General features: G+C 38.1%; 1 non-coding gene across 1 annotated transcript; it reads right to left on the bottom strand.

Moving 5' to 3' along the window:
• Window positions 1–8135: 8135 nt before the first annotated feature.
• LOC125360295 lies at window positions 8136–8261 on the bottom strand. Its single transcript, XR_007212693.1, has one exon. It is a non-coding gene; the product is annotated as a small nucleolar RNA SNORA40 (small nucleolar RNA).
• Window positions 8262–23262: the final 15001 nt, after the last annotated feature.

A 23262-nucleotide genomic window follows, 5' to 3' on the forward strand; every position in this document is an offset into this window, starting at 1 on the left:
AGAGCTGATCGGGCAACCATAAATAGCTCGCTGATTTCCATAAACTCCACACTTGAAGCCACATCACAAAGAACTGATCATATTGAATCCCGAATCTCTCTTTCAGACGATGATGCAGCTGACAAGGACCAGAAAATTACCACACTCCAAGAAATGGTTAAACTCCAGGGCAGACTAATCCAGGAGCTAGTGGACAAAGACAGAAGATATAATCTGCTCATAATTGGAATAGATGAAGGAGCCAAATACAAGAGCAGAGGGCTACAACATATTTTCAAGAGAGTTATTGCAAAAAACTTCCCCAATCTCACAAGGGACCTCACCCAAGTAACCAAAGTGTATAGGATGCCTGGCAGACCAGACCCTAGAAAATCCTGACCAAGGCACATAATAATCAAGACTTCAGATCTCAATAATAAACAGCAAATTTTGAATGCAGCCAAAATGAAGAAAGAGCTATATTACAATGGAAAAAGGATTGGGAACATAGCTGACCTCTTTACACAAACCTACAACCCACGAAGAGCATGGAAGAACATAATCTAAGTCTTCCAGGCCAACAATTGCCAACAACAGAATTAGATATCCAGCAAAATTAGAATTCACCTTCGAGGGAAAAGCAAGATCTTTCCATAGCAAAGAGGATCTAAAGGAGTATGTGAATAAAAAAACCAGCCTTACAACGAATTCTAAGAGGGGAACACCACCCAACAGAAAACCTACAGGACCCCCAGACAGAAACAGAAAGCAACTACAATAGCCAGAGCCCAACAGAAAGAGCAGATTAATAAAGAAAAGAAAAAAAAGAAGAAAAACATCCTAACAGGAAAATGGAAGGGAAAAAAAAAACACTCTTATCCATGATCTCTTTGAATATAAATGGTATAAACTATCCAATAAAGAGGAGCAGACTGACAAAGGGGAAACGTAAACAAAGAGTTGCCATCTGTTGTCTTCAAGAGACCCATCTTACAGCAAGGGACAAAAATAGGCTCCGAATGAAAGGGTGGAGCAAGATCTTCCCAGCAAATGCACCTAGGAGTAGCCATCCTGATTTAAGACAAGCTAGACTTCTCATTAAAATCAACTCAAAAAGACAAAGAAGGGCACTACATTTTAATACAAGGAAAAATCCAAAATCAAGACATAAAGGTAAGAAATTTATACTCACTGAACAAAAGAGGCCCTACACATGCCAAGCAAATTCTCACAGAACTACAGAACAAGATAGACCCAAACACAATCATAGTGGGAGACTTTAATACTCCACTCTCTCCAAGAGACAGATCCAACACACAGAGGATTAGCAAGGGAGCTGAAGACCTAAGTAAAACTATATCCCAAATGAATCTGATAGATCTGTACAGAGTTTTTCACCCTACAGAGACCCAATACACATTCGTCTCAGTAGCCCATGGAACATACTCCAAAATAGATCATGTCATAGCCCACACAAAGAACCTCAGCAAATACAAAAGTACTGATGTCATCTCATGTATTATATCTGACCCCAGTGGAATCAGGGTAACCCGCAATAACAAAGGATACCACAGAGGCTATACAAACATTTGGAGGCTAAACCCTCACTGATATCTAACACTTGGGCCACAGACCAAATTAAAGATGAAATTACGGAAATTCAGAAGCCACAACGACAACGAAAATTCATCACAAAGAAACCTATGGGATACAGATAAGGCAGTGCTGAGGGACAAGATCATTGCCCTCAGCACTCACATTAAAATAATGGAAGCAGAGCAGGTGAATAACCTCACGATAAAACTAAAACATCTGGAGAAACAAGAAACGATCAAATGCAAAATGACTAGGTGGAGAGATATCACAAAGATTAAAGAAGAGATAAATCTGATTGAAAATAGAAAGACCATTCAACAAATAAATAAAACTAAAAGCTGGTTCCTTGAGAAAATAAATAAAATTGACAGACACCTCCCAAGACTTACAAAAAAAAGAAGAGAAGAGATTCATACACGTAAAATCAGGGACTCCACCAGAAAAATTATAACAAATACACACGATATTCAAACAATCATAAGGAACTAGTTCCAGAACCTCTACTCACTAAAAAAACAATAATTTTACAGAAATTGATCAATTCTTAGAGAAGTATAAACTGCCCAAACTGAATCAAAAAGAAATAAATCAACTAAATAAACCAGTAACTTACAGCGAGATACAGAGGGTAATCAAGAGCCTCCCAACAAAAAAAGCCCAGGCCTGGATGAATTCACAAATGAATTCTATAAAACCTTTAGTGAGGAGCTAATACCAATATCCTCAAACTCTTCTGTGAAATAGAAACAGAGGGACAAATCCCAAACTCATTCTATGAAGCTAATATTATACTAATCCCCAAACCAGGCAAAGACCCAACAAAAAAAAAGAGAACTACAGACCAATATTACTAATGAACACAGACTCAAAGCTCCTCAATAAAATAGTAGCTAACAGGATGCAGAAACTGATCAAGAAATTTATACATCATGATCAAGTAAGCTTCATCCCATAGACACAAGGATGGTTCAAAATCCACAAATCAATAAACGTAATTCACCACACCAACAGACTAAAATCAAGAATCTCATTATGTCAGTGGATGCCCAAAATGCCTTTGACAAAATACAACATCCATACTTATTAAAAGCTCTGGAGAGAACAGGAATATATGGAACATTCCTTAAAGCAATAAAAGCCATATACAACAGACCAACTGCTAATATAGTATTAAATGGGGAGAAACTAAAATCATTCCCCCTAAACTCAGGAACAAGACAAGGATGCCCACTCTCCCCACTTCTTTTCAACATAGTGCTGGAATCCCTAGCCATAGCAATAAGGCAAGAGGAGGACATCAAAGGGATCCACATTGGCAAAGAAGAAATCAAGCTATCCCTACTCGCAGATGACATGATCTTATATCTGAAGGACCCAAAAAACTCAGTCCCCAAACTCCTACACCTAATAAACCATTTTGGTAAAGTAGCAGGATACAAAATCAACCCACAAAAGTCAGCACCTTTCTGTACACCAGCAATGTACAAGCAGAAAAGGAAATTATGGAAATAATACCATTTACAGTAGCTAAAAAAAGAATAAATTACCTAGGGATCAACCTAACTAAAGACGTGAAGGACCTATTTAATGAGAACTATAAAAATCTAAAAAAGAAAATCAAAGAAGACACAAGGAAATGGAAAGACTACCCATGCTCATGGGTAGGCAGAATCAATATAGTGAAAATGACCATATTGCCCAAATTGTTATACAAATTCAATACAATCCCCATCAAGATCCCAGCTACATTTTTCACTGAAATAGAGAATACAACCCATAAATTCTTATGGAACATCAAAAGACCTAGAGTAGGCAAAGCAACTCTAGGCAAAAAGAACAGTGCAGGAGGTATCACAATACCAGACTTTAAGCTTTATTATAGAGCCATCATAGCAAAAACAGCCTAGTATTGGTATAAAAACAGACCTGAAGACCAATGGAATAGAATTGAAGACCCTGAAATAAAACTGCACTCTTACAGTCATCTGATATTCAACATAGGAGCTGAAGACATACAATGGAAAAAACAGAGCCTCATCAACTACTGGTGCTGGGAAAACAGGGCAGCCATACACAAAAAAATCAAAGTAGACCCTAGCCTATCACTATGCACCAAGATCAACTCAAAATGGATCAAGGACCTCAACATCAGACCTGAATTCTTGAAACTCCTGAAGGACAGAGTTGGAAAGATGCTAGAACTTATAGGCACAGGAAGGAACTTCCTAAACATAGTCCCAGGGGCACAACAGATAGGGGAGAGACTCGACAAATGGGACTACTACAAAATAAAAAGTTTCTGCACAGCTAAGGACATAGCCAACAAACTACAAAGACAGCCAACCATATGGGCAAGGATCTTTACCAGCACAGCAACAGACAAAGGCCTAATATCCGTCATCTACAGAGAACTCATAAAACTAAGCCAGTCCAAGCCCAGTAAACCAATTAGGAAATGGGCAAAGAGCTAAAGAGAGACTTCACAAGAGAAGAGATAAAAATGACAAAGAAACATATGAGAAAATGTTCAACATCCCTGGCAGTAAAGGAAATGCAAATAAAAACAACCCTGAGATACCACCTCACTCTAGTTAGAATGGCCTATACTCTGAACTCAGGCAACAACAAATGCTGGAGGGGGTGAGGGGAAAGAGGAACCCTTCTCCATTGTTGGTGTGAGTGCAAATTAGTACAACCACTTTGGAGAACATTATGGAGGTTCCTCAAAAAACTCTACATAGTTCTCCTACACTATGACCCAGCCATACCACTCCTAGGCATCTATCCTGAACAACAGGTCTCAAGATATCAAAAAGACATCTGCACACTCATGTTCATTGCTGCACAATTCACAATAGCCAAAATATGGAAACAACCCAGATGCCCCACCACAGATGAATGGATCCAAAAAAAAAATATGATACCTATACACAATGGAATATTACATAGTGACTAGAAATGGTGAAATATTGGTATTCCCAGGGAAATGGTCAGAACTTGAACAAATAATATTGAGCAACACAAGCCTAGAACAGAAAACAAAGGGGCATGATCTCCTTGATATATGACTATTAAGGTGGGGGGAGGGGGAGACAGTAGAGACCAGGTCTGAAAAACTAAAACCTTCTTGTCAAATGGTATTTCCCACAGGTTTGGGTCAGTGACCTTACATTATGTAATGAAAACCAAACTACTCAACATATAAAGGCCAAAAATAAATCTCTCAGTGGATCACAGTAGCTCAAAAGCTATGTTTGTAAGTTCATATAAGACAAGGATAAGCAAACTCTATTGTTGACATTACATTTAAAGTCCTAGGTGAATTTCCTTTGGCGTAGGCCATGTGGCTACTATATATGTTTTTAGTACACTGTGTAATGTATATATGTCTACCTGATCTAGGGAAGGGAAAGAAAAACAGGGTGTAAGATATCACAAGAAATTTACACACTGCCCTCTTATGTAACTATACCCTTTTTGCACAACACCTTGTCAAAAAATTGTTTAATTAATAAATAACAAAGATAAACAGATCCATACAGATTATTGATATAAAGTATAGCAAAGAAATGCATTTTTTGCAAATACTACAATAAAAGTTTGTCTACTAATTGACTTCATTTGGTAGTGCTTTGTCAATCAAGTATTTCTAAAACACTTAAGTCATTAGAGACCTTTGTCATTTTCCAGGTAAATGTGTTCTCTCAAATTCTGGCCAATTACTCTTCTAAGAGAGTATGTCACATTCAAAATGAACTACGCTCTTGAAAACAACACATCAAGCCTTATTTGAAAATTTTTCTGGGCTCAGCCACATAATCTGAGTCATAAATACTACCATGTTGCCTTACACAAGAAATTTCATAAAAACATATCTTATCATTAATTGAACAGTTTGTGAAGCTCAAATCAGTTGACAGAACCCTTTAGAGACTTTCTTGTTTCCCTTCTCCTATTTCTGTAAACATACTAGCATATTGTGACATTAAAAGCTATTACCACTAATAAATTAAGACTTAATCATGAGTGCTATTCCAATTAATTGTAAGGAATATGAAAGAGAAATGTGTTTAAGATATCAACATTTTGGCATGTCTGTCACTAGTCATACAGATAAAAATTAATATTAAGTTGTAACTCAGCAATAGACTTGAAGATCATTTATACCATTATCATTATTATTTTGTTGTCTCTCATAGGGACATCAGACATCTGGTTTCAAAGATAATGGCAGTAACAATTATTTGCATCATAGCCCTAGCTAACTAGATAGCTGAAAACATCTGCTGCAATCTGCAGTTTCTTTAACCTGTCCCTAGAGATGCTTTGATAGCTCAAATATCCGATTTTTTTTACCCATTTTTTTCTGCAATAATGATTTGTGCAAAATACAAATTACTTTCACTTTAGAGAAATTGAATCTAATGTACCCTCTCTCTGTTAGAATTCAAAACACAAACAAGGTACTAAGAAGAAGCAGAGATTATGAAAAGTACTATAAGAGTTTCCAAAACAATATTTTATTGCACCTGCATTTTTTCTGTTATATTACATTGTATTGCCCTTTAAAACTATGACCAATTGTTTTCCTGATGCAATAAACATTGGAACCACAGAAATTGATACTTGAAGTAACACACAGGGAATTTGCAAGACAACTATATTCCATGGAATCATGCACTCCTCTTAAAAAAACAAAAAACTTCATTTTAGTAATATTAATTAGGAAGGATTTGTAAAACTATCATACATTACCAGTACACTAGTCTCTAGACTCTGCAGTAAATACATAATATGGAAGTCATTTATCCTTTTCTGACACCTAAAACTTAATATTATAGAACTTTTAGTCATTTACAAGTGAGACAAAATTTGAGTTCTGAAGTTAAGAGTATAAGCACAGGAAGTCAGGAAAATATTTCATTCACCTATGGTCATTACATTTCATAAGAACAATACGTCAGTAGGATCTCATCAGTGTTAGCCCTTCCATATTTAACTGGGTGAGCAAATGAATTTTGACTAAATGAATGAAATGGGGAAGCCTTTAAAATGGAAAAAAAGATCTTATTTGGATCTGAAAAATAGATATACATGTATATATATAATATGCATATTTATTGCACATAATATATATAGCTCATATATGTAATTTATAAAGCTTTTATGTGAAATAAGTTAAATATTGTTTCAAGTGAAAATAAAAGGAAATCATAGCAGCATAGTCAATAGTTTTTATGATATAATATTGGAATTAGAAGGAGAATCATGTAATATATAGCAGGTAAGTTCTTGAAGGCAGGAGAAAAGAGTAAAGAAAATATTTCACTAGGTACAAGTTTTCATTTGATTTGCTTTCTTGTCAGTCGTGGGGCTTGAACTCAGGCCTGGGTGCTGTTCCTTCTCTCTTTCAGCTCAAGTCTAGCACTCTACCATTTGAAGCCACAATGCCTCTTCCAGTTTTCAGGTGGTTAATTGTTAATAACTACGATGGGATACAGTACCAAAGAAAATTAGAAAAGCAAGAGGTAGAGAGATAAGAGATGAAAATCAGTAGGTACCAGGAGTCCTAAAGCTTTCTGGCACTTAGTACCTGAGCCCCTATAAACAAGCATATTCGCTTGAGTTCACGCAGGGAAGGTTACCATGGGTACATACAAGAACATAAAGTATTTATATTAACATTACAATCAGTGCTAAAACAGAGTTTGTGAGAGACACCAGTTTCCTGTCTTCTGAATACTGTCAATGCAGCACTCTAACCTCTCAAATCTTTTCCTGGTTTCAAAGCTCAGACTGAGGTCTCTCCAGTTAGAATCTCCCAGTCCAATTTTGGGGTGGTTAATTATAGATAAGAGTCTCATGGACTTTCCTGCCCAGGGTGGCTTTGAACGGCTAGCCTCAGATCTCATCTTCTGAAGCAGGTAATGTTACAAGCTGAGACACCAGCACCCAACTACATGTCTTGCTTTTTTTATTTTAATAATTTATTGTTATTATTAAGGTGATATATAGAGTGGTTACCATTTCACAACTCAGGAAATGTGCATAGTTTTCTTTTGGACAATGCTACCTCTTCCTTTGCTTTTCCAGGCTCCCCTTCCACCCCTGTCCTCAAGTAGCTTAATTCATAGTGTATATAGAATGCCATGATTCTATTGGTTTGCCCTTCTGCCCTTCCTTCTTGCACTCTCTTTGCCATTCCCAAGAGAGCAAAAAAATAAAATAAAAAAGCACCAATAAATATCATCACCAACAGCAACATAAATAACCCACATTTCCATTTCCTAGAATTTGTTTTGATAAATAGCATTTTGGATGTTCAGAAGAGTTATGCCTTTGAGCTTCTCATCTGCTAAGTATCCCCCTTTGGAGGGACTGCTCGTGTGTGAATGCCTGAGCCAAGTGTAGGTTATCATGTACAGTTATGATTTTAATCTAACATCCACATTTGTAAACAAAGGTTTTCTACTTTTCATTTTTTGCTTTTACATTAGCTTTATAATCAGAGAGACCCATATGGATTACCAACCCCCTACATTGCCAACTACTGTAGGCATCATATTCCTTCTTATATGTACCAAAATCTCATACTCCACACTGAGTTTGGGTTGCAAAAGAGGATTTGCTGTTCACCTGTCTGTAAGGCTTTATTACAAATTAACCAAAGCACACATGCAAGTGCTATAAGACACACATTTTACATGGCATTTAAGGAAAAATATATCATGCTAACATGAAGATTATAAACATTGTAGAAATATGTCAATCTTGAGTTGTAGAATTTAGACCATGCATTATTGTTTTGAGCATGTGAAACAAGATGCTAAAAAACAGATATAGGGAGTCATATCCATAGTTGCAGCTTGTGTGAAGATGGAGATAGCATCAGTTCCCAAGACTAGCCAAGTCAAAATGTAGCAAGACCCTATTAGAATAGATTTGAGGAATAGTGTTATCCTGAAGTAAACTCTGCTACTATGGAAACAAAGTTCAGAGGACGGCAGTCTGAGGCCATCTTAAGGAAAAACTAAACATTCTATCTGAAGGAAAAGATATCCTAAGGCAAAAAGGATGGAAGAGTAGCCCCAATAGTAGAACATTTAATCCATAATTACAATGTTTACAGTATTGTGAACACTCAATATGACTAGAAATATGCATATATTCCAGAAAAGACACAAGAAACACCAAGTCAGTGATGAAGCAACCAGTAGCATGAAGACAAATTTGGTCTTGCAGCTAAAATACAAAAATGTATATTAATGTATTGATAAATGATATTCTGTATGGCAAAGTTTTGAGTCTTAGTAATTTTAACATTTGCAACTATTCATTTATTTAAGATAAAGCATATCCTTATATTTTATTACTCCAACTATATCAATATTTTTACAATGTTTTAAATTTTATTTACGTAGCTATACAAAGGACTTGTCATCAAAAGAAAGCAGTTTATAAATACAACATGTCTAGTTCAAGGTAAGCTCTTTCAACATTTTCACCCATCATATTAATATTAATAGCTAACTTCTTTTTTTCTCTCTTTCGCTCTCTCTCTTTTTGCTGGTCCTGTGGCTTGAACTTAGCATCTGGGAGCTACACCTCAGCCTTTTTGCTCAAGTGTATCACTCTTACCCTTGAGCCACATCTCCACTTCTGGCTTTTAAAAAAATAATTTATTGGATATGAGTCTCTGCCAGGGCTGGCTCCACATGAACTTCCATCCTCAGATCAGCTTCCTTCATAACTAGGATTACAGGCATGAGCCACTGGTGTCCAGCTTCTTCATTAACTTTTTCATTTTTCAATGCTGTGAGATTTTGATGTAAACTCATACTCTTTTTATAAATTTTCTTCAGATTCAACTTGCTCTGAGCCAAGGTGAGTTTAATTGGACTCAGGAGAACATTTAAAGTATAAGAAAATGAATAGGGCAACGTGAAACATACACTTTTCCAATTATTCTGAAAACTTCTATCCCTCTCTATGTCTCTCTCTGCCTTCCTCTCTCTCTCCCTCTCCTCTCTCTCCCTCTCCCCCAATCCTTCTTTTCCCTACTTTCTGTGTATAACTAATTCACTCAAACAACCATCTTCATAAATGGAGTCATAACAACATACATTTAATTAGGCACATAAGCACCTGAGCTTTTTGTTGGTATTTGCTACATAACTAGAATTTTGGAAGTTACAAACAAAACCTTGAATCTAAATTAGGCTGTCAGTTGAAGCTCTGGTTTATACTTTGACAGACAGGAGATTTTGAGGGGCCTCAAAAGAAGAAAACAGCAAAAAATATCTTCATTAAAAATACTTGGGCATTTTTTCCAAGTCCTTCAAATCATTTCCTTATGAATGGGGCAATGTCTTTCTTTCTGATAGAGGCATAAAATTCCATTCTGTATATGTATCACATTTTCCTGATCCTCTCATCTACTTAGGGTCATCTGGGTTAGTTCCATATCTTAGCAATGACAAATTGTTCTGCGATGAACATAGTTGTGCTGGTGGCTTTAGTGTGGTCTTGCTTGTAATCTTTTGGGTAGATGTACAAAAGTGAGGCTGCTGAACGAAGTGAGCCAGAACCAAAGAAACAGGGATGCAATGGATTCCTTCATAGGGAATTATAAGTACATGTTTAGGTTAGTCATAGCAGAAGATAACAATGGATCAATAGCTATGCCCATATGAACATATAAGATGATACTAAGTGAAATGAACTCCACATTATGGAAATAAGTGTTATACATTTGTGGTAATTATTTCCAACATGCCATGTGAAACAGTACCCTTTTCTTTTCTCTCATATTCCCTTCCTGTGGTTTTACCCCTGCTATCACTCTATCTCATCTTAGTACCTTGGTGTAATACTGTGTATACATGTATTAGAACTAGGGGAGGAAAAAGAAATACCAGAATCGAGAGGCAAAGGATAAAAAGAGAAACCATTCCAAAAGCAATACTTACAAAACCATTTGGTGTAACCAACTGTACAACTCATGGGGGAGAGAGGGAAAGGGGAAGGAGGAGGGAGGAATGAGGGAGAAGGTAACAAGTTGGGTAAGAAATGCACTAACTGCCTTATGTATGAAACTGGAACCCCTCTGTACTTTACTTGGACAATAAAGAAAAAAAAGAAATACTATACATTTATAAAAATAATAATAACAATTGGGCATAAGTAACATACTTCCATGAGGAAACTTTGGCTTTAGAACTGCAAAAATACCTTTTACAGTGTTTAATTCTTTTTTTTTTGTTTGTTTGTTTGTTTTTGGGCCAGTTCTGGGGCTTGGACTGGGGCCTGAGCACTGTCCCTGGCTTCTTTTTGCTCAAGGCTAGCACTCTGCCTATTGAGGCACAGCGCCACTTCTGGCCATTTTCTGTATATGTGGTGCCGGGGAATCAAACCCAGGGCCTCATGTATATGAGGCAGGCACTCTTGCCACTAGGCCATATCCCCAGCCCCAAGTGTTTAATTCTTTTAATAAAATATGTTTCACATAAAATTACTCATCAATTGTTTTAATGGAAAGTTACATATGCTTTGAATTTGTAATACTCTAAGAGCATCTGCAATAAAGTGACTTGTTATTGTGATTTATACACCATGTATATGCATAGGATTTGTATTATTTTTGGAAGAATCTGAATGCATAATTTCCAGGTTTTAAGATCCTTCTAAGAATTAAAGCAGCTGGACACTGATGGCTCATGCCTCTATCTTAGCTATTCAGGAGGAAGAGATCTGAGAATATCAGATGGAACCCAGCTGGAGCAGAAAAGCCTCTTCAATTAACTTGAAAAAAAAAAACCACACACACACAAAAAGAACAAACAAAAGGAAGATGGTGATATCTCAAGTGGTAGAGCACTATCCCTGAGCAAAAACAAAACAAAATAAAACAACAACAAAAACCTAAGAGAGAAAACTGTGTCTGTCTGTGTCACACAGACACAGAAAGATAAACTAGTAGTTTTAACACATCCAAGAAATGTTTAGATTATTGCAAATGTAGCTAATAAACTGATTTTCAAATTTATCTGTGATTTTTACAAGCTTTATTTGTTTTTTGAACCTCCCAAGAATAACAAACCTCGTTTCTGACTATGTAAAGATGAGGAGCAAACTAAGATTTTTTATACCAATATATATGTCTTCTTGAATATCTCTTTGAATATAAGAGCAAAGCATAAAAGAAAAATTAAATTTTAAACTTAGATTTAAAAAAATTACCTCAAGAAATATATTGAAAGATTATATATATATATATATATATATATAATGCACCCATTTATTAAAAATTAATTTTTCTGAGGAATATTTTATAACAGTACTAGCATTATTAGGCAGGTTTAAATGATTGAATGCAACTCCAAAATTATTTAAAAACCTCATGGAAATCTTGATTAATTCCTTTATCAAACTCTTAACTTCAAATTGAAATTGTGAACAAAATCTATTAAATATTTACATCAGGGAAATATTCATATGTAATATGTATTGATGATCAAACTTAAATGCCTAATATTTCAATCTAAATGTCTTTAAAATTGATTCCAGTACTCATTAATTGAGGTGGATATTTTGTATTCTGATTAAAAATAAGGATTCTTTTTTTTTAAAGTTGTATTCCAGTGTTCCTAAATTTTCTTCTTTCCTTTTCTAACAAAATGTGGCATATTTCAGTTTATCTTTACAATATTAGCTTTAGAGCACAGTGGAGTTGTAATACTAGTTTTGAACTGCAAAACTGTAAAGTATATGCAAGGAATTTAAGGTCTATATACAAATACTCATCATTCTTTCTGTTATACAAATTATGGGACTCGAGATACAGTTAGAAATCTATCAACATTTTTAATTCTCACCCCCTCCAATATTTAATTAGGGCCTCATTTTTTCTGAACCTCCTTTATTGACTATCTCTCTACTACTTGAGCCAAGGTTCTAGCCCTGTATTTTGGTAGTGATTTTAGAGATATAGTTTCTTTAAATTTTCTGCTTGGGTAACTTGAGTCCCATGACTCTCTAGATCACAGTCTGGAGGCTCCAGTGTCAGATTAATTTTGTTTTTTCCTGAACCCATGTAACTTTGTTATTTATTTACTATTAAATAATCAAAAGGCCAAGAAATGATAAAATTGAAATTTCTTTGTTTTTCTTTTAATGTTTTTCCATCTATTTGAAATGCTTAGCACTGAATTGATTAATTCAAAGGAACAAGGGAAGCACAACCATTCTGGATAATTTGAGCAAGAAAGTAGACCCTTTACAACACCTGTATACCCCTGGTACTTTTCCCTGCTTCTGACTCATCCTTCTAAAATTGATGTAAAACTGAAATCATGAATTGTCGATTATTGATAAACCTAAATTATAAATGATTTGGTCAAGGTTGCTGGTTTTAAAAACCTCTAATAGTTATTCATGATTGCAAACTTGTAGTTTTTCTATACAGTTGATTTAAAAAAATAATTACTTATTTATTGTCAACGTGGTGTACAGAGGGCTTACAGTGTCATATGTAAGGCAGTGGGTACATTTCTTGTACAATTTGGTACCTCCTCCCTCATTCCCCCCTGCTCCACACTCCCTCATTCCCTATCCCCCCATGAGTTATTCAGTTGGTTTACACCAAATGGTTTTGTAAATATTGCTTTTGTAGTCCTTTGTCTTTTTTATCTTGTGTCTCTCTATTTTGGTATTCCCTTTCACTTCCTAGTTCTAATACCAGTACACATGGTTTCCAATGTACTTAGATAAGATACAGTGATAGTGCAGGTACAACCACAGAAAGGGGATACAAGAGAATCATCAACAATAGAAGCTATGATTTCAGATAGCATGTTGAAAGTAATTACAACAGTGATAAAACAGTCGTTTCCATAACATGGAGTTCATTTCACTTAGCATCATCCTAAGTGTTCATAAGAGCATAGCTATTGGATTCTTGTGATGCACTGCTGTCACTAGTCTAAACCTGTGCTAATTATTCCCTGTGAGGGAAACCATACAGTCCATGTTTCTTTGGGTCTGGCTCACTTCACTTAGTGTAATTTTTTCCACGTCCTTCCAGTTCCTTATGAATGGGGCAATGTCATTCTTTCTGATAGAGGCATAGAATTCCACTGTGTATATGTCCCACATTTTCCTGATCCATTCATCTACTGAGGGGCATCTCAGTTGGTTCCATATTTTAGCTATGACAAATTGTGCTGCGATGAACATTGTTGTGCTGATCGCTTTAGTGTGTTCTTGTTTGTAATCTTTTGGGTAGATGCACGAGAGTGGGACTGCTGGGTCAGAGGGGAGCTCTATGTTTAGCCTTCTGAGGAAACTCCATGCCGTTTTGACAGTGGTTGAACAAGTTTACATTGCCACCAACAATGAAGTAGGGTTCCCTTTTGGCCATATCCCCCAGCATGTTTTATTGTTAGTTTTTATGATAATGGACATTCTTACTGGGGTAAAGTGGAATCTCAATGTTATTTTGATTTTCAATTCTTTTATGGTCAGTGATGTATAGCATTTTTTCATGTGTCTCTTGGCCATTCTCATTTCCTCTTCAGAGAAGTCTCTTTTTAAGTCTTTAGTTCACTTGTTGAGGGGGCTGTTGGTTCTTTGAGGTTTTGTTTTGCAGGAATTTAATTTTTTTAGTTCTGCATATATTTTAGATATGAGGCCTTTGTACATTATATGGCTGATAAAGATCTTCTTTGAATCTATGGGTTTTCTGTTTATCTTGATAGCTCTGTCCTTTGCCCTGAGGCAGCTCTGCAGTTTGATGCACTCCCATTTGTCCAACCTTTCTTTGATTTTTTGCATTTCTGGGCCTTAGTTAAGGAAATTTCGTCCTGTGCCAAAGAGCTCAAGTTTTTCTCCTACTCCTTCTTATATTGTTTTCAGGGTATCTGTTTTTATTTCGAGGTCTTTGATCCATTTGGAATTGATTTTGGTGCAGGGTGATATATAAGAATCTAGTTTTAATTTGTTGCAGGTGTTGAACCAATTTTGTCAGCACCATTTGTTAAAGAGGCAATCTTTCTTCCATCCTAATTTTAAAAATCTTTATCAAAGATTAAGTAGGCATTGTTCTGCGGGTTCATTTCTGGGTCTTCAGTTTTGTTCCACTGGTCCTCAGGCCTGTTCTTGTGCCAATACCAAGCTGTTATTGTTACTAGATCTTTATGATACAGCTTGAAGTTTGGTATTGTAATTCCTCCAGCACTGTTCCTTCTACTAAGGATTGTTTTTGCTATTCAGGGTCTTTTATTGTTCCATATGAATTTCTGGATTGCTTCCTCTATTTCATTAAAAAAATGATGTTGGGATGTCAATGAGTATTGCATTGAATTTGTAGTTAGCCTTTGGCAATATTGCCATTTTGACTGTGTTAATCTTCCCAATCCAGGAGCATGGGAGGTTTTTCCATTTCCTTAGTTCTGCCTTAATTTTGTTTTTCATGTTTTAAAGTTCTCATCATAGAGGTCTTTCACTTCTTTGGTTAAGGTTTGGTCCTGATTTTAGACGAATTGGCTTTAGGTTTTCGTAATGTTCGCTGTGGGTTTGACATAGACAGCCTTAATTATATTCAGGAATGATCCCTGGAATCCTAGTTTCCCCAAAGCTTTTGTCATAAATGGGTGCTGGATTTTCTCAAATGCTTTTTTCACATCTACAAAAATGATCATGAGGTTCTTGACTTTGCTCTCATTGATGTGGTGGATTACGTTGATTAACTTGCATATCTTGAACCAGTTCTCCATACCACAAATGAATCCAGTTTTGTCATAGTGTGTGATTTTTTTTTTTGATGAACTGTTGAAGTTGATGGCCAGAATTTTATTGAGAATTTTTGTGTCAATGTTAATCAGGGAAATCAGTCTATAATACTCCTTCACTGATAAGTCCCAGCCTGGTTTTGACATCATAGAATGTGTTTGGTAGCGAAATTTCTCTCTCAGTTTTATTGAAGAATTTGAGAAATATTGGTGTGAGTTCTGTTTTGAAGGGCTTGTAGAATTCTGCAGTGAATCCATCTGGATCTGGGTTTTTTTTTGGATGGAAGATCTCTTATTGCAGTTTCTATTTCAATGCTGGATATGGGTCTGTTTAGAAGGTTTAAATCTTCAATGTTAAGTATGGGCATATCAATTTTTGCTAGGAATCATCCATTTCTTTCAGGTTCTCAAAGTTGTTGATGTAAAGGTTTGCAAAATAGTCCCTTATTTTGTTGTGAATTTTCGTTGTTTCTGTGGTGATGTTACCTGTTTTATCTCTGATCTTGTTTATTTGGGTGTGCTGCCTTTGTTTTTTGGTCAGATTTGCTAGGGCTCTGTCTATCTTGTTAATTTTTTCAAAGAACCAGCTATTTGTTTTGTTGATTCTGTCGATTTTTTTTATCTAAATCATTTAATTCTGATTTGATTTAATTATTTGCTTAATTATTGTCTTGGGGTTTGGCTTGTTGTTCTCTTTCAGGGAGCTTAAGTTGCTTCCTTAAGTTTTTGAATTGATGTTTCTCCAGTTTGTTGATGTAGACCCTCTGTTGTGCCAAGTTGCAAGACCACCCCCAAGAAGACCACCGAGATTCAGACACTCCGAAATGCAAAAGCAAGGCAAGGCTTTATTTAACGAGCTGCCAACTCGGGCCTCGTCCTACCCACCGACACAGCGGAGGTTAGGAGGAAGCCCCGAGCTGTGATTACACAGGGCTTATAAAGGCAAAGAACAAGGTTACAACAATCAGCTGTGCAAGCAAGATTAGAACACAGGTACAAATCTGATTGGCTCAGGGTTCGATTCTAAAATGGGGTTCACGTGGTGGGGCCTGACTTCAAAGTCTGGCACCTCATTTCCCCCTTTTTCTTTTTGGTACCTTGGGAGCCAATCATGGCTCCATTCTGTCCATTTCAATGGCTTGCATGTCTAGGGGATGATATAGAGGTAAGGCATGGGCCAGTAGGACCCAATGTAGTAACCAAAGGGCCTGTCACCATTTCTTACAAGAATATTCTCTGTACCTCTGTTCTGCATGTCTCTAGTTTATCCTGCCTCATCTTCCCAAAAACAACTCTGGTCCCTTGATTTTAAAGGGGGGCTGATGGGTGAAGATCATCCATCTTCTGTAATTTCTTCAGGCTGACTCAGGGGCGTTGACCTTACCTAGCCAGGAACCTATAACCTTAGTCTACTTTTCCAAGGGACTGCAGGATTGCTGCAAACTGAAAATTAACTTTCAGCTATACAGACTTACCATTAGCTCTATAGTGTTTAGTATCCAAATGTAAGCAACAAAATAATACATAAACTTCTCAACTGTGCTCTAAGGGTCGGGTGGCTATACCCGTATTCCTGAGCAAGCTCAAAACTACCTAAAATAATTTTCTGATGTGAGGAGTGATCCCTTTCTTTGCTTCTAGTGACATAGGGTACTGGCAAACTCTTACTGGGTCAGCTCCGGCTTTAAGTTCCACAAAAATTGGAGGACGATGTTTTGCCAGTCCCATTCCCCCAGTTTCTGCCCATGCTTGGGGAAACGCCCGTAGCCACTCATTTTCTGGAGACTCGGGCTTGAGATGCTGGTATAGCCTATACTCTTCTTCTAACTTGCTAGTTATTAGTATACTAACAGGCTTTTCTCTTGAGTTCGTCACAGAAATCCCACTGTCTGTGAACTGTATCTGAGCTTTCATTTTCGTTAAGAGATCACGTCCAAGCAATGGATAGGGGCAGTCAGGGATGACTAAAAACGAGTGGGTTACCTGGCCCGCTCCCAAGTCCACTGTTCTTTGAGTAGTCCATTTATAGGGTTTAGTGCCCGTTGCACCTTGGACCCATGTTGTTTTAATGGACATCGGCCCTCTCGGGGCTAGTAATACTGAATTTTCTGCTCCCGTATCTACCATGAACATGACTGGATTCCCCTCCACTTTTAATGTTATCCTGGGCTCAGGGAGGGGATCTGAACCCCGACTCCCTCAGTCACTGTCCTCAGCCATCTCTAAGGTTGACAACACTCTTGATCCTACTTTATGTTTTTCCTCCTTTTTCTGGGCTAGCTCTGGGCAGTTTCTGATCCAATGCCCCTCCTTCTTGCAATAAGCACATTGATTCTTCCCCATCCTTGGTTGGGGTTTGGGCTTTTGCTCCTTACTTGGAGAGGAGGACTGTCTAAAGTTTCCTGCCTGCATAGAGGTCAGGATTTCCCTGAGTTCCTTCTGTTGTTGTTCCAAAATCCTAGCCAGACTCCTTTCCTGTCTTTGTTCTCCTGTTTCTCTCTTATTATAAACCTTTTCCGCCACTGCTACTAGATCCCTAATAGATTTTTCCCCAAGCCTGTCTAGAGCCTGCAATTTCCGCTTTATATCCGGTGCGGCTTGATTTACGTAGGCAAACATAATCATCTGAGCAGATTCCTGGGTCTCAAGATCATATGGGGTGTATTGACTAAAGGCTTCCATAAGACGCTCAAGGTATGCTGCCGGACTTTCACTTTCTCCCTGTCTGATATCATAAACTTTGGCCATATTTGTAGGTCGGCGAGCCGCCGCCTTGAGACCTGCCAGCAGAGCCTGGCGATAGACAAGGAGTCGCTCCCTACCTTCAGCCGTATTGTAGTCCCATGCTGGTCGGGTCTGGGGAAAATAGGTATCAATCAAGGCAGGATCCGTGATGGGTGCTCCGTTGGGGCCAGGGATAAGTCTCCGGGCCGCTTCTTGAATACGACCTCTCTCCTCATTGGTGAAAAGTACCTGTAAAAGCTGGCTACAATCATCCCAAGTGGGCTGGTGAGTGAAAAGTATAGTTTCAAACAAGCGAATTAAGTCCCGGGGTTTCTCAGAAAAGGGGGCATTTTGGGCACGCCAATTGTAAAGATCACTAGTAGCAAATGGCCAGTATTGGAATTGTTGTCGACCGTCCGCATCCACAGGACTTATAGGGCGTAGGGGAAGGGTAGTAGATTTGTGAAGAGATGTAATTCTTTGGCGCCGGCGAGTTGATTGAGCGGGGCCCTCCGGGGCGGAGGGCACAGCTGAAACATCTTCCTCAGAGTCCTCCTCTTGGAGAGTTAACTGGGGTGGGGCGTATGGAGGGGGAAGCATTTCCTCCTCTGTGCTTCCTCCCTGGAGGACAGGTGGATATAATTTCTTTTCTCCCCTCTTAGGTTCTCTCTTGGCACCCCGTGTTTTTTGAGTGAATATTGGGGTAGGGGAAGGAGTGGAGGAGGGAGTTGGTAAGAAAGGCCGAACCCAAGCTGGAGTGTCCCTGTCAACTAGTTCTTTCCAGGTGTCTATATAAGGAATCTGGTCTATATAGCCTGAACGAGGGGCTTCGATTAGGCTTTGTAAGGTACTGATCTTAATGATGTCAAAGCTTCCCTCAGGTGGCCAATTAACTCTCTCAAGGGTGGGCCATTCTGACTTGCACAGGGTAATCCACTTTTCCTTCTTAAGGGCCACACCTCGGTTCTGAGCTATCTCCTTGATCTCCTTCCAGTGAACTAGAGTCAAATCTAGGGGGCTAGATGGAGGACCCCAAGATAGAACGTTACCCATAGCTCTGATCAGATGTTTAGTCCAAAAGGCTACAAAAGAAAAGAAACCAAAACAATTAATACAGAAGGAAAAAAACATAGGCAAGATCAAGAACAAGAAAAACTGGAGATTTCCCAAGTTGGCCCACACATCCCCCTGCAAGGATGCAGAAAGAGTGAATTCAAGTTGAAAGCGGGGCTCCAGAGATCCCCCTTTAAGGGTGAAGAGTCTGGGACATCCCCCGGTCTCACCAGGATTGTCAAGTAAGTACATCTGCTTCGACAACCCCTTCAAGAAATAAGCAAAAGCAAGACAAACAAACAGGCACATTACAGGACAAGACAAATGAACAGCGCTGTTTTCTTACCTTCGGAGTCTGGGATCTCGGGGTCTCTGGGGCTATCCCGGACGAAACCCCAAATGTTGTGCCAAGTTGCAAGACCACCCCCAAGAAGACCACCGAGATTCAGACACTCCGAAATGCAAAAGCAAGGCAAGGCTTTATTTAACGAGCTGCCAACTCGGGCCTCGTCCTACCCACCGACACAGCGGAGGTTAGGAGGAAGCCCCGAGCTGTGATTACACAGGGCTTATAAAGGCAAAGAACAAGGTTACAACAATCAGCTGTGCAAGCAAGATTAGAACACAGGTACAAATCTGATTGGCTCAGGGTTCGATTCTAAAATGGGGTTCACGTGGTGGGGCCTGACTTCAAAGTCTGGCACCTCACTCAGAGATATAAATTTTCCTCTGAGTACTGCCTTTGCTGTGTCCCAATGGAGTTGGTACTTTGTGTGCTCTTCTTAGTTTAATTCCATGAACCTTTGAATTTCTGTTCTAATTTCTTCAATGACCTACTGGTGGTTCAGCAATGTGTTGTTTAGTCTCCATGAATTGTGGGATTATCTGGGGTGGCTGTTTGGGTTGGGCTCTAGTTTTATTCCATTGTGGTCTGAGGGAATGCAGGGAATGATTTCACTTTTTCTGAAATTGTATAGATTTTCTTTGTGCCCTAAGATGTGATGTATTTTGGAGAATGTTACATGTGTTGCTGAAAAGAATGTCTATTCTGGTGTTTCTGGATGGAATATTCTGTCGATGTCAGTTAAGTTTAGTTGGTCTATGCAGTTGTTTAGTTTTGTGGTTTGTTTGTTCAGTTTTTGGTGTGTTGATCTTATCCCGAGGTGACAGTGGAGTTTTAAAGTCTCCAACTATCAATGTGCTTGGGTCTGAGTGTTTTTAGAGTCAGTAGTGTTTGTTTGATGAAGTTGGGTGATCCTGTGTTTAGGGTGTGGGTATTTAGGATGGTTATATCCTCCTGTAGGAGAGATCCCTTTATTAGTACATAGTAGCCTTCTTTGTATCGTCTTACCACTTTTAATATGAAGTCAATTTTATTTGATACTAGTATTGCAACTCCAGCCTGCTTATGGGGACGTTTTCTTTGTAGACTTTATTTCAGCCTTTCAAATATAGAAAATGTTTGCTTTTGCTGGATAATGTGTCCCATAGAGGCAGCAGGAAAAAAAAAAAAAAGGGATCTTGATTTTTGATCCAGCTTATGAGTTTTATTGGAGAATTTAGTCCATTAATATTTAGAGTTAGGATTGAGAGATGATCGTTTTTCCTTTAATTAAGAACTGTGTCTTCACAATTCTTGATCTACTATTCTGGTTCTGTTTAGGGTTCATTTCTCTGTCTGTGTTGTGATCTTGATTATTTTCCCTGTGTAGTACATCTTTGAGAATTTCCTGTAAAGCTGGTTTGGTGGAGATATATGGTTTCAGTTTTTCCTTATTGTGGGAGATTTTTATTTGACTTTTGGCTATGAATGATAGTTTAGCTCGGTAAAGTATTCTTGGTCGATAGTTATTTTTATTTAGAGTTTGGCATACCTCATTCCAGGCTCTCCTTGCTTTCATGGTCTCTGCTGAGAGAAGTCTGGGGTAATTCTGATTGGCTTCCTTTATATGTGATTATTTTCTTCTCCCTAGCAGCTTAAGGATTCTTTCCTTGGACACTATTGATCCTGTTTTGATCACAATATGTCGGTTGGATGTCCTATTCCGGTCTGATCAGTTTGGGGTCCTAAATGCTTCTTGTATCTGGATAGGCCTATCCTTCTGGATATTTGGGGAGTTCTCAGCTAATATTCTGTTAAATAAGTTGCCTATTCCATGAACTTCTTTCTCTAGGTTTTCTTCCATACCTAGTAGCCTTAAATTTGGCTTCCTGATTGTATCTTGGAGCTCCTGAAGTGATCTGTTTTGCTGAATGGATTGGTTTTGTATTTTTTTTTGTTCTTTCTCCATAAATTCTACGGAATCTTCAGTTCCTGAGATTCTATCCTCTTTATCCTCTAGTCTGCTCTGTAGGGTAGCTACTTGATTTTGAATCTCCCTTCCTTCTGAATGGTCTTTCTTGATGGCTTCCATATCTTTACTAAAATTCTCTCTTAGGTCCTTTATGGACTTCTTTACTTCATTAATTTGCTTCTGAGTGCTGTTTCTCAAATCTTTTAGCTGGGTGGCTATCTTTTCATTGGACTCTTGAAGTTCATTTATCTTTCTTTTTGTGGAGAACATGAAATCTTCTATTACTTTATGGGCGGATTGATGTATTAATCTTTGGCTTGCCTCCTCATTCTCTAGAATAGTTGCCTGAAGAGTTTCAAACCTCATTTAACATTTTTATCAATGGAGTTTTATAGCATTTTGAGTGTTCTCTTCTATGTCTTTGACTGCTCTGCTTCCTGCTTATTTTGAGTGGGAGTTGAAATTCCCTAGCTTGCCATCTTTCTTGTGCTTCTTATGCCCATTTGGATTGGAAATGCCAATCTACAAGCACCTGTGGGCACTATTTGAGACCCAATGCAGACCCTACCAAGCACTGCTGTATAAAACTTAGAAGTTCACAATTATATACAGATACCTTCCCACTCTTTTTTTGTATATTAAAGAAGATTTGGTGTCCCCAAAGAATATAATTTTAATATAACAACCAACCATTATAAGCAATCATCAATTTTTTCCCTACATTTAGTTCTTTTTGGACTGGTGGGATTGCTCTATTAACCGTTTGACTCACTCTGATTGAACAGGGATACCATCTATCCAATGACCAGGGGTCAATGGAGTCTGGAGGTACTGGAAGTAAATTTCGGAGGGTAAGTTAAGGGTAGTGATGAGAATGGAGTAAAATGAATGGGGGATGATGATTTTTAATTTAATTTCAGTGAGGTGTAAAGGTGGAGAAGAGTAGAATCAGTAGAAAGAACAAGGTTAAAATAGACAATGGAGAATCAACAGAAAAGGGTCAAAATATTCATCAAAGGAAAGTAATTTTAAAGAAAGAAAATGTGAAAAGAGAAATAAAGAAAAAATACAGAAAAACAAACAGAATATATATATATATATCCAAACCAAACAAAAACAAAAACACAAAACAAAACAAAACAAAAAAAACCCAACTCAAAAATGAAAAATAAAAATGTTTAAAATAAAGTTTTGATAATGGAGTCTTCTTTGTTTGGGTGGGTTCTTTCCAGTCTCTGGTTTCCTTGCCATGGTCTACAGTCTACTTTCCTGCTGTTTGGCTGGTTTGATTTGTTTTCAGCTTGATCTGGGTGGATCTGCTCTGACCCTGCTCCCCTATTAGTTAAATCCTGGGGCTCTGTGTTTCACACAGTTTCCATATGTGAACACTTGGTTGTCTTCTGTAGGTGGGGGATGCTGAATACTCTCAAGAATTGTGGTTCCTCCCATCTGCTGTGGGGCCGCTGCCTTTAAAGCCTGGTTCTTAGTAGGCTTCGGACTCAGCAGAGCCAGGCACCATGGATCTGGTTTACATGGATGAGAGCCGTTTGCCCCAGGGGAGATTCCTCTCTCCTGGGCAGGGTGACCCTGTCCTGGGCGAAGCTGGCTGTAGAATTCAGCTGGATTTGCTAGTAGGAATTGTGAATCCTCTGTAATGGGGCCATTTATCTGTCTCGGGAACCATTTATTTTCCTGTCTGTTTGTTCCATGCTGCCAGTAGCTGCTTGCTGCTTTTGGTTTGATTTTGGAAATTCTTGTTGCTGGAGCGTAGGCAGCTACTCAGTCCAAGTGGCAGGGTGGGGTGGGGCAGGCCACAGCAGGGTGGGCGT

Source organism: Perognathus longimembris, chromosome 11 (assembly GCF_023159225.1).
Source record: "Perognathus longimembris pacificus isolate PPM17 chromosome 11, ASM2315922v1, whole genome shotgun sequence".
Classification (NCBI taxonomy): domain Eukaryota; kingdom Metazoa; phylum Chordata; class Mammalia; order Rodentia; family Heteromyidae; genus Perognathus; species Perognathus longimembris.